The sequence below is a fragment of the Manis pentadactyla genome, chromosome 10 (genome assembly GCF_030020395.1).
Source record: "Manis pentadactyla isolate mManPen7 chromosome 10, mManPen7.hap1, whole genome shotgun sequence".
Lineage (NCBI taxonomy): Eukaryota > Metazoa > Chordata > Mammalia > Pholidota > Manidae > Manis > Manis pentadactyla.
Window position 1 is genome coordinate 61659883 of NC_080028.1, and position 12048 is coordinate 61671930.

At 35.3% G+C, this 12048-nt stretch overlaps 1 protein-coding gene across 5 annotated transcripts in view; it reads left to right on the plus strand.

Annotated features, from left to right (window-relative positions):
* FRS2 (fibroblast growth factor receptor substrate 2) overlaps nt 1–12048 on the plus strand; it is a 162260-nt gene that overhangs the window by 108219 nt on the left and 41993 nt on the right. For 3 of the 5 annotated variants that reach the window (XM_057486858.1, XM_057486860.1, XM_057486859.1), the window contains one exon: nt 10190–10284. The gene's annotated coding sequence lies outside the window, so the exon portion shown is untranslated. Of the gene's footprint in view, nt 1–873; nt 1012–7698; nt 8872–10189; nt 10285–12048 lie in introns of those variants that run through there. The other 2 variants (XM_036920951.2, XM_036920953.2) reach the window with 2 other exon arrangements.

Consider the following 12048-nt stretch of genomic DNA (forward strand, 5'->3'; position numbering starts at 1 on the left):
TTTTATTTTATTTTTTAACTCTTCAGAATGATTAAAAAGAAACCAAAACCATAGCAGTATTAAAAATAAACATAAAACTAATACATATCAATAAAAAAGACTTATGAATAATTTAAAATTGACAACCAGACCATTGACACAAAGAACAGGGTTTTGGAATGCTATTCTCTTCATTTTTAATATAAGTAAATATGGCAGTTAGCTGTGCCCAAAATTTAGAGTTACACTGCTATGCTTCTAACTATAGGTATTTTGTCCTGGCTGTATTTGAACAGAACTGCTGGTGCATAACCCAAATTCACCCTCAGTGCTAGTGAACTGAAAGAGCAAATATAGCTTCCTAAGCACCAAATTTATAATCACACTCATGAATAGAGTTCATTGTTTTCTTTGCTTGTCATTCGGTAAGAATCATATTGGAATAATTTAGTACAGCTTTACTAAGTTTATTAATGTAACTTGTTATGAGGATGGTGCATTAAGTTCTAGGCTTCTGTGCTTACAGTGTAAAAGCCTCCTTTGTGGTACAAGAGAGAAGATTTTACCTGTAATGGTGATACAATAGTGCCTTGCCTTTTTAAACTCTTACGTATTTTTCTAAATGTCTTTATAGCCTGAATTTATGTGGTTTCCATAATAACTGTGAAATAGGTATCCTAATCTTATAAATGAGGAAATATAGGCACAGAAAGGTCGACCTACTGTCAAAGGCACACAACTTTGTTTTAAGATAAATTATTGTACTGTTTCAGTAGTTAATATTTTCTAATTGCTTACTATATGCTAGGCACCATTTTAAGCTTTTTACATGTGTTAATAAGAGCTTGGGCTTTGAAGTCAGATCTGAATTTAATTCTCTCTTCCTTTCATCAGGTATTGACCTTGGAAAACCTGTGCAACTTCTTTAAGCCTTGGTTTCCTTATTTGGAATACAAAAACAGTGATAGTACCTATGTCATAGGATGGCTGTATGGATTGCAATAATCCAAATGAATTTATATCGGGCATGCAGTAAGGGCTTTAAAATCAATTTGCTACAGAAAAAGAGGGTGTTAGTAGACAGTATTTAATGTAATTTCTTAGCTTCCTGTTGTTTTTCCTAGAAAATGATTATCTTCTTGAGTATAGAATCATGTTTGATGGTGGCATACATGTATGTATTTTATGTACATATGTGTATATATATATATGTGTGTGTGTGTGTGTACCTATTTTATAGGAAAACATTCATTTTGTAGATTACAGCTCCATATAGTGACTTTAACTGCCTCTTCCCTCTCATTTCCTCCTGTGATCACTTTTCATTCTAAGCCTTCCACTAGTGAGAAACAAGCAGAGAGAGTTAAGTCAAGGAAAGTATCTAACGCATCCATGTTCAAAGTCAAAGGCAGGACACCTGCAGTCTGTTGGGTTATGTTCAGTCCAGGAGTGCTGTGGTTTGTCAGTTATTCTGAGCTCTGAAAGTGTTTTCTTGTAGAAATTACCCTTTTAAGTGAGGTACATAAAGTCTTTTAATCCTTGATACAACTGACATGCTGGATATTTGCACTGAAAAACAGTATGAGTAAGCAAAAACTCCACAGACTTTGGCAGTGCTAATAAAGTAATGAAAACAATAGAACTGAATATATATTGATCCTTGAAAAGAGGATTCTGGGAAGATGGTGGAATAGGAAGCATCAGGAATCTGTTTCCCCACCTAGATAGGAATTGCACTGATGTAACTGTTTTGGAACTCCAGAGTTACTAAAGACTTGGAACTACCAGGAGAAGGTTTGGATATAAGTTGTGATTAATTTTGGTCAATTTCAGCTCTTAGCACAGTAACAACTGCCCATCCTATACTCCTAGGCCTGTGCAGCTTACAGATAACTTGTGGGAACCAGGGTAGGCAAAAAAGACCCTTTCCTCCAAATATCAGGGATCTCTGTTTGGATCACTGACTGTTGTTTCTGATCACAGAATACGAAAAGATGGGCACCCATTGTTGCAAGCCCCTCTCCCTCCAGCTGAAGAGACTGCTAGGATTTTTAAAGGGCTAGCTAGCACCCTCTTCTGCCTATTCATTTTGCTCTTTTTGCCCTGCGGGGAGCCAGATATTAAAGACTAGGACATTTGAAAACCAACTGCATACACAGACAAAATTAGAAAGTGACCACACATGCCCAGCAAAAGACTCAGAATAAAACTTCAGAAGACCTTAAGTTTACATCCCAGGCTGATCATTGGCACAGAGACAGCCTACAGCAATCAAAAAATAAAAATAAAAACAATAACAAAACCAGCAAACCCTGGGGAAGGAGGAGAATCTGATATCCAGAATTACCACATTATTAGATTCAAATGCCCAGTTTTCAACAAAAAAATAACAAAGCCTACGAAGAAATAGGAAAGTATGGCCCATTCAAAGGGGAAAAAAATCTACAGAAACTACTCCTGTTCTCCTGAAAAAAGACCTGATGACAGATACATTAGACAAAAACTTTAAAACAACTGGGAACTAAAAGAGGATGTGGGAAAAGTCAAGAAAATGATGTATGAACAAAAGAAATTTCAACAAAAGGAAATGGAATAGAAATTCTGGGGCTGAAAAGTACAATAACAAATGAAAAATTTGGTAGAAGGATTCAAAGGCAGAACAAAGAATCAGAAAGTTGAAGACAGCACATTGGAAATTATCGAGTCTTAGGAACAGAAAGAGTAAACATTGAAGAAAAATGAACAGCCTAAGGTTATCTATAAGACACTATGCAATGGACCAGTGTTCATATTGTGGAGTCCTAGAAGGAGAGGAAAGAGAAATGGACAGAGAATATTTGAAGAAATAATGGGGAAAAGATTTGGTGAAAATTATGAATATAAACATCCGAGGAGCTCATTGTGCTCGAAGTCAGATTAACTTAATGAGACACACATCAAGACCCATAATCCAACTTCCAAAAACCAAAGACAAGGAATCTTGAAAGCAGTAAGAGAGACTCAAATCATCACATACAAGAGTTCCTCAATAAGATTATCAGCAAATTGCTCATCAGAAACTCTGGAGGCCAGACAGCCGTGGTCTGATATATTCAAAGTACTAAAAGAAAGTATCAGAAAAGAATCCGACATCCAGCAAAACTGTCCTTCAAAAGTGAGGGAGAAATTAAGACATTCCCAGATACACAGAAGCTGAAGGAGTACATTACCACTAGACATGCCCTGCAATAAATGGGCCAGGAAGTCCTGTAGGGTGAAAGGAAAGGATACTAGGCAGTAACTTGAAGCCTTATGGAGAAAGAAAGATCCCATTAAAGGTAAATATAAGGTGAATTTTGAAAGCTAGTACTCTTATAACAAAGGTTTGTATCTGCATTTTTTGTTTTCTGCATAATTTAAGAGAATAATATATTTAAAGGAAAAAAACTATTAGTCTAAAAACTAATATTGTAACTTTGGTTTGCAACTCTTGTTTTTTGTGTAACTTGAGAGACTAATACATTTAAAGAATTGTTTGTTTTGAGGCACACTGTACAAATACATAATTTTGTGACATCAATAATTGAAGGAGTATGGATAGAGCTGTAAAGGGGCAAAGTTTGTATGTTGTTGGTGTGAAGCTGGTATAAATTCAAATTGGACTGTTACAACTTTAGGATATGAAATATAATCCCCATGGTAACCACAAAGAAAATATCTATAGAATATACACAAATGGAAATGAAAAAGGAATTTAAACATTTTAGTATAGAAGAAATGAACTAAAAAGAAGACAGTAATACAGGAAATGAGGTAACAAAAAAAGCCTAAGGCATATAGAAAACAAATAGCAAAATGAGAGAAGTCCCTCCTTATCAGTAATAACTTCAAATGTAAACAGGCTAAACTCTCCAAACAGGCTAAACTCTCCAATCAAAAGACAATTCAACAGAATGGATAAAAGCATGTGATCCAACTGTAGGCTGTCTATAAGAGATTCACTTGAGATCCAAACACACAAACAGATTGAAAGTGAAAAGATGGAAAAAGATACTACATACATATAGTAGTAACCAAAAAAAGGATAGGAGTAGCTATACTAATACTAGAAAAAACAGGCTTTAAATTAAAAAGACAAAGAACATTATGCATTAATAATATTATCAAGAGCAAGAAGATACAATTGTAAACATTTATGTTCCTAATGACAGATCCTCAAAATACACGAAGCAAACACTGACAGAATTGAAGGGAGAAATAGATAAATCTGCAGTAATAGTTGGAGATTTCCCTACTCACGATAATGGATAGAATAACCAGACAAAATATAAGTAAGGAAATAGTGGACTCAACACAATAGACCAGCTAGATCTAACACATATATACAAAACACTCCACACAACAATAATACCATACATATTTTTCTCAAGTGCACATGGAATATTTTCAAGGATAGATCATATGTTAGGCCATTAATTAAGTCTCATTAGATTTACAGAGACAGGTATCATACAAAGTATCTTTTTCAACAAGGGGCTGAAGTTAGAAAGCAGCAACAGAAGGCAAGCTGGAAAATTTACTAAGTTTTGGAAACTAAGCAATACACTTAAACAACCAATGTATCAAAAATGACAAGGGAAATTAGGTAATACTTTAGAGAAAAATGAAAACACCACATGCCAAAATTTATGGGACACACAGAAAGCAGTGCTAAGGGGCAAATTTATAGCTATAAATGCTTACATTAAAGCAAGAAAGACCTCAAATCAACAATTTAGCTGTAACTTAAGGAAGAAGAACAAACTAAAACTAAGTCTACCAGAAGGAAGGAAATAATGAAGTTTAGAACAGAGGTAAATGAAATAGAGAATAGGAAAACAAGAGAAAATCAACGAAACTGAAAGTTGGTTGTCTGAAAAGATCAACAGAGTTGACAAATGTTTAGCTAGATGGACTAAGAATGAAAGAGGGAAGACTCAACTGAAATCAAAGATTTATACCAAAATAAAAAAGATTGTAAGAGACTACTTATGAACAAGTGTGTGCCAACAAATTGGACACTCTAGATGAAATGGACAAATCCTTAAAAACAGACTCTACCAAGACTAAATCACAAAGTGCTAGGGTATCTGGATAGACCTGTAGCTAGTAAGGAGATTGAGTCAGTAATCAAAAAATCTCCTGACAAGAAAAGGCTTGGCTACATTGCTGAATTCTATCAAACATTTAAAGAAGAACTAGTATCAACCCTTCTCAAACTTTAACCAAAAAAAGCTTGAGGAGGAAACACCTCCTAATTCATTTTGTGAGGCCAACATTACCCTGATACCAAAGTCAGACAGAGACACTATAAGAAAACTACAGATCAATAGCCCTTATTATTATTGATTCAAAAATCCTCACCAAAATACTAGCAAACCAAATCCAGCTACATATTTAAAGGATTATACACCATGAAAAAGTATGATTTGTTCTTGGAATACAAGGATGGTACAACATAGAAAAATCAGTCAGTGTAACACATCACATTACAGGCATACCTGAGAGTGTGCAGGGTTGGTCCCAGATCATTGCAGTAAAGCAAATATAGCAATGATGCCAAATGAATTTTTTGGTTTCCCAGTGCATATAAAAGTTATATGTATACTACACTGTAGTCTATTAAATGTACAATAGCATTATGTCTTTTTTTTTTAAGTACATAACTTAATCAAAAAAACTTTGTTGCTAAAAAAATCTGATCATTACTGGAGCTTTCAGTGAGTCATCATCCTTTTGCTTGTGGAGGGTGTTGCCTCAGTGGTGATGGCAGCTGACTGATCAGGATGGTAATTGCTGAAGGTTGGGGTGGCTGTGGCAAGTTCTTAAAATAAGACAATGAAGTTTGCTGCATTGAATGACTCTTCCTTTTGCTTGTACAGTTGGAGGCCATTGTGAGGTTATTAATTGACCTAATTTCAATATTGTTGTATCTTAAGGAATAGGCCTGGGGAGAGGGAGAGAGATGGTGGTGGAGTGGAGCGGTCAGAACACATACATTTATTAAGTTCACTATAGATGGGTGTGGTTTGTGGCACCTAAAAACAATTCCAGTAGTAATATCAAAGATCACTGATCACAGATCACCATAACAAATACAACGAAAAAGTTTGAAATACTGCAAAATTACCAAAATGTAACAGGTGTGAAGTGAGCAAATGCTGTTGGAAACATGGCACCCATAGACTTGCTCTTTGCAGGGTTGCCCCAAATCTTCAATTTGTTTTAAAAAAAAAAAGTGCAATAAAGTGACGCACAATAAGAGGTATACCTGTAACAAAATGGAGGATTAAAAACCACATGACCATCTCAGTTGATGCAGAAAAAAACATTTGGAAAATTCAACATAATTTCACCATAAAACACTAAAAAACTAGGAGTAGAAGGAGACTACCTCAACACAATAAAAGCCACACATGAAAAACCCATAGTGAATGTCATACTCAATAGTGAACGACTGAAAGTTTTTCCTCTAAGATCAGGAACAAGGCAAGAGTACCTGCTTTCACCATTTTTATTCAACATAGTACTAGAGGTCCTAGCCAGAGCTGTTAGTTCAGCAAAAGAAACAGGGCATCTGTGCTGGAAAGGATGAAGTAAAAGAATCTGTTTGCAGATAATATGGTTGTATATGTAGAAAACCCTAAAGATTTTACACACAAGAAATATAGAACTAATAAATGAATTAAGCAAAGCAGTAGGATACAGAGTCAACACAAAAGTTTATCACATGAATAATGAGTTATCTGCAAAGGAAATTATAAAAAATTTCATTTACAGTAGCATCAGAAAAGAATAAAATACTTAGGAATTAAAGAGGTGAAAGATACAGTGGAAACTAAAACATTGCTGAAGGGAATTAAAGAAGACATAAATAACACATCACGTGTTCATAGATTAGAAGATGTAATGTTAAAATGTCAGTACTATTCAAAGAGACAACAGTCTTGAAAAAGAACAAAGTGGATGACTCACACTTCCTGATGTCAAGTTAATACAAAGCTACAGTAATCAAAACTGTGTGGAACTGACATAAAGGCAGATTTATAGACCAGTGGATCAGAATAAAGAACCCAGAAATAAACTCACACATATATAGTTAAATAAATTTTGTCAAGGTTGCCAAGACCATTCAAAGGAGGAAAAGACAGTCTTTTCAACAAACGGTGCTGGGAAAAACTAGATATCCACATGCAAAAGAATAAAACTGGATCCTTTTCTTTACAGCATTTACAAAAATTAATTCAAATCGTTTTGAGTTAATCAAATGTGATTAACTCAAATGTGTTAATCAGTGATACAAAACAAAATTCTTAGAAGAAAATATAGGATAAAAGATTCATGGCATTGGGTTTGGCAATGCTTTCTTGGATATGACACCAAAAGCACAGGCAACAGAAAGCATATAGACAAATTGGACTTAATGAAAAATAAAGTTTATACATCAAAAGTCAGAGTGAAAAGGTAAACCAGGGAATGGGAGAAAATATTCAAAAATCATATTTGATATAGTATCAATACCCAGAACATAAAAAGAACTTCTAAAATCCCGCAACAAAAACCAACCCAATTCAGAAAATGGGCCAAGGACTTGAATAGACATTTCTTCAAAGAAGATATACAAATGGCTAATAAGCACATGAAAAGATGCTTGACATCACTAATCATGAGAGAAATGGCAAATAAAATGTAGTGAGGTATCACCTCACACCCGTTAGGATAGCTAATACCAAAAAACCCAGAAAACAAGTGTTGGAGAGGATGTGAAAAAATTGGCACCCTGTGCAATGGTGGTAGGACCATAAATGGTGCAGCTGCTGTGGAAAACAATATGGTAGTTCTTCAAAAAATAGAATTACCACATGATCAGTAATACCACTTTGAGTCTATAGCCAAAAGAATTAGAAGCAGGTTCTCAAAGAGGTATTTATACATCTGTGTTCAAAGTAGCATTATTTACAATAGCCAAAAGGTAGATAAATGTCCATCAACAGTGAATGGATAAGCAAAATTTGGTATTTACGTGCAGTGGAATATTATTCAGCCTTTAAAAGAAAAGAAATCCTGACAAGTTACAGCATAGGTGAACTTTGAAGACAGTATGCTAAGTGAGTAAGGCAGGCACAGAAAGGTAAATAAATCTGATTCTTGAGCAACATGGGTTAGGTGTGCAAGCTCTTGTGCAGTTAAAAATGTGAGAATAACTTGACTCCCCCAAAACTTAACTACGAAAGAGCTTATGTTGAACAGAGGCTTTATCCATAACATAAACAGTAGATTAACACTTTTTTTATATGTCGTATGTATTATATACTGTATTCTCACAGTATATAAATGAGCTAGAGAAAAATGTTTTTTTTTCAAATTGTCACAAAGATTTTCCTGAGTTATCTGGCTAAAATCTCTTAGAAGAAAGACATGGACAGATAGATGATGTGTGTGCACATAAGAGAAATGGTTTATGGTAGAGTCAGCTGGACAGTTTTACAAGCCAGAGACAAATAGACCCATGTAGTTCAAACCCATGTTGTCAAACCTATGTTGTTCAAGGGCCAATTGTACTATCTGATCTCACTCACATGAAGTATCTCAAGTAGTCAAACCCATAAAGATAGAATGGCAGTTGCCGGGATTTGGGGGGAGGAGAAATGAGTTGTTAATAGGTATAGAGTTTGGAAGATCTAGGGAAGTTACAGATATTGGTTCACAACAATATTGAATATATTAATACTACTGAAATATACACTTAAAAGATGTCATATTTATTTTACTAGATTAAAAAAATGGGAAAAATAAAATGTCTGAAGATGGGATAGAATAGAAAGTTTCCAGAGATTCTAATGGAGGCTCTTACCATTTTCTAAAGCTTTATAGGTGGGTACACTGACTCTTTAATGTTTCCTTTCAAGACTTAAGACTTTCGTAGATAAAAGATCACTCTCACTTCTCTTAATTATATTTACTGTGATTAAACTCATTTCATAATGGGTTGTGAGATGCTTGTAAGTGGAATGAATAAAGAGAGGAAAAGAGATTTTCCTGAGTATCTGGCTAAAATATCTTAGAAGAGAGACATGGACAGACAGAGGATGTATGTGCACATAAGAGAAATGGTTTATGGTAGATTTAGCTGGACAGTTTTACAAGCCAGAGACAAAGCACAATGTATGTGTAGCTTCTGGAGGACAGAGGCTGTGCTAAGGAAGAGGCATTGGGTTGCTGCCCACCTGGGGTATAGCAGCAGCTTACAAGGGCACAAACAACTGGCTGAACTGCTGGCTTTATGTTTGGGTTTGAAGTCTAGAAGTGAGAATTTTGATTGCTTGTGGGTTCATGGTTTTGGAAGTGTTCTTTTTGATCAGTCATATTTGTTAACTTTAGTTAATATAGATTAAAATAATTTGCAAAACCCCTAACATAATGTCTGATATAGCTGTTCAGTAGATGTTGATGCCTATGTTTTGAGTGAGTTTGATTTTTTTTATGTGCTGTAATATTTTTTCCTTGTACAAGTGAATAAATGGGCCAGAAAACTTCCAAAAAGTATATTAAAATCTCTTGAAATTCTATGTTGTAATTTATTGCTGTAATTTATATCATTATCCTGTGATTGTCTGGAAAGCTTGTTCGCACCAATTCTTTTCTTTTGACCCCTCTGATTTCGTTCTGGGGCACCTTGTGGAAGGAAGACATAGAGGGTAGATTCTAAAGAGTCCACTCTTTGGGAGGAGTGACAGTGAGGTTTAAGAAAAGTGACTAGAGATGGAGAATTAGGCCTGCACTGGATAAAATGAGATTTTAAAGCTGGAAGGTAGCCTTGGAGGCAATTTAGTCTAGCCTCCCTTTTTATGGCTGAGGAGCTAAGTATAGAAAAGTGAGTTGTGCACTATCAAAGCTATAGTGGAGAAGCCAGAATCAATGACTTATAAAGGTCTGGATAGCCAGACATCATAGAACTTAAACTATTACATTTTTGTGTTTTAGTTTGAAAAGGCCATGTTAGTGGTAACATGTATATATCATACTAATTTTAAAAATAGGTCTTATGTGTTAAATTTTAATCAAATTTTTAGACTTACAGAATTTGTTTAAATAAATTAACTGAACTAACAGTGTAGCCAGAAGTCTTAAAAGGAAAATTATTACTTTAAAAGAGATTAGAAATTTCTCAACTTCTTTTTACTATTTCTAGGTTAAGTCAGCAAACAAAGAAAACATGGTATTTTGAAGTATGATTCAACTCCTGATGCTGCAGCAGAGGCTAAGAATATTAATGGCCAGATCTAGGTAAGTTGAAGTTCACTTTAAACAATACCCTACAGTTTATATATATAAATTTTTTTTTATTTTGGTATCATTAATACACAATTACATGAGCAACACTGGTTTCTAGATTCCCCCCATTATCAAGTCCCCACCACATACCCATTATAGTCACTGTCCCTAAGCGTAGTAAGAAGCTGTAGAGTCACTACTTCTCTTCTCTGTGCTATACTGCCTTCCCCGTGCCCACCCCTACATTACGTGTGCTAATCGTAATGCCCCCTATTCCCCTTATCCCTCCCTTCCCACCCTTCATCCCCAGTCCCTTCCCCTTTGGTAACTATTAGTCCATTCTTGGGATCTGTGATTCTGCTGCTGTTTTGTTCCTTCAATTTTTGCTTTGTTCTTATACTCCACAGATGAGTGAAATCATTTGATACTTGTCTTTCTCTGCCTGGCTTATTTCACTGAGCATAATAACCTCTAGCTCCATCCATGTTGTTGCAAATGGTCGGATTTATTTTCTTCTTTTGGCTGAATAATACTCCATTGTGTATATGTACCACATCTTCTTTATCCATTCATCTACTGATGAACACTTAGGTTGTTTCCATTTCTTTGCTATTGTAAATAGTGCTGTGATAAACTTAGGGGTTCATATGTCTTTTTGAATCTGTGATCCTGCATTCTTAGGGTAAATTCCTAGGAGTGGAAATCCTGTGTCAAATGGTATTTCTATTTTGAGTTTTTTGAGAAACCACCATATTGCTTTCCACAATGGTTGAACTAATTTACATTCCCACCAGCAGTGTAGGAGGGTTCCCCTTTCTCCACATCCTTGCCTACATTTGTCATTGTTTGTCTTTTGGATGGTGGTTATCCTGCTTGTGTGAGGTGATACCTCATTGTGGTTTTAATTTGCATTTCTCTGATGATTAGTGATGTGGAGCATCTTTTCATGTCCCTGTTGGCCATCTGAATTTCTTCTCTGGAGAAGTATCTGTTCAGATCCTCTACCCATTTTTTAAATTGGATTATTTGCTTTTTTGTTTGTTCAGGTGCATGAGCTCTTTGTATATATTTTGAATGTCAACCCCTTATCAGGTATGTCATTTATGAATACATTCTCCCATACTGTAGGATGCCTTTTTGTTCTACTGATGGTGTCCTTTGCTGGACAGAAGCTTTATAGTTTGATATAGTCCCACTTGTTCATTTTTTCTTTTGTTTCCCTTGCCTGGGGAGATATGTTCATGAAGAAGTAGCTCATGTTTATATTCAAGATATTTATGCCTATGTTTTTTTCTAAGAGTTTTATGGGTCCATGACTTACATTCAGGTCTCTGATCCATTTCAAGTTACTTTTGTGTATGGAGTTAGACAGTAATCCAGTTTCATTCTCTTACATGTAGCTCTCCAGTTTTGCCAACACCAGCTGTTAAGGAGGCTGTCATTTCCCCATTGTATATCCATGGCTCCTTTATCGTATATTAATTGACCATAGATGTTTGGGTTAATATCTGGACTCTCTATTCTGTTCCACTGGTCTATGGGTCTGTTCTTGTGAGAGTACCAAATTGTCTTGATTACTGTGGCTTTCTGTAGTAGAGCTTGAAGTTGGGAAGCGAGATCCCCCCTGCTTTATTCTTGCTTATCAGGATTGCTTTGGCTATTTGGGGTTTTTTGTGGTTCCTTATGAATTTTAGAACTATTTACTGCAGTTCGTTGAAGAATGTTGTCAGTATTTTGATAGGGATTGCATTGAAACTGTAGATTGCTTTAGGCAGG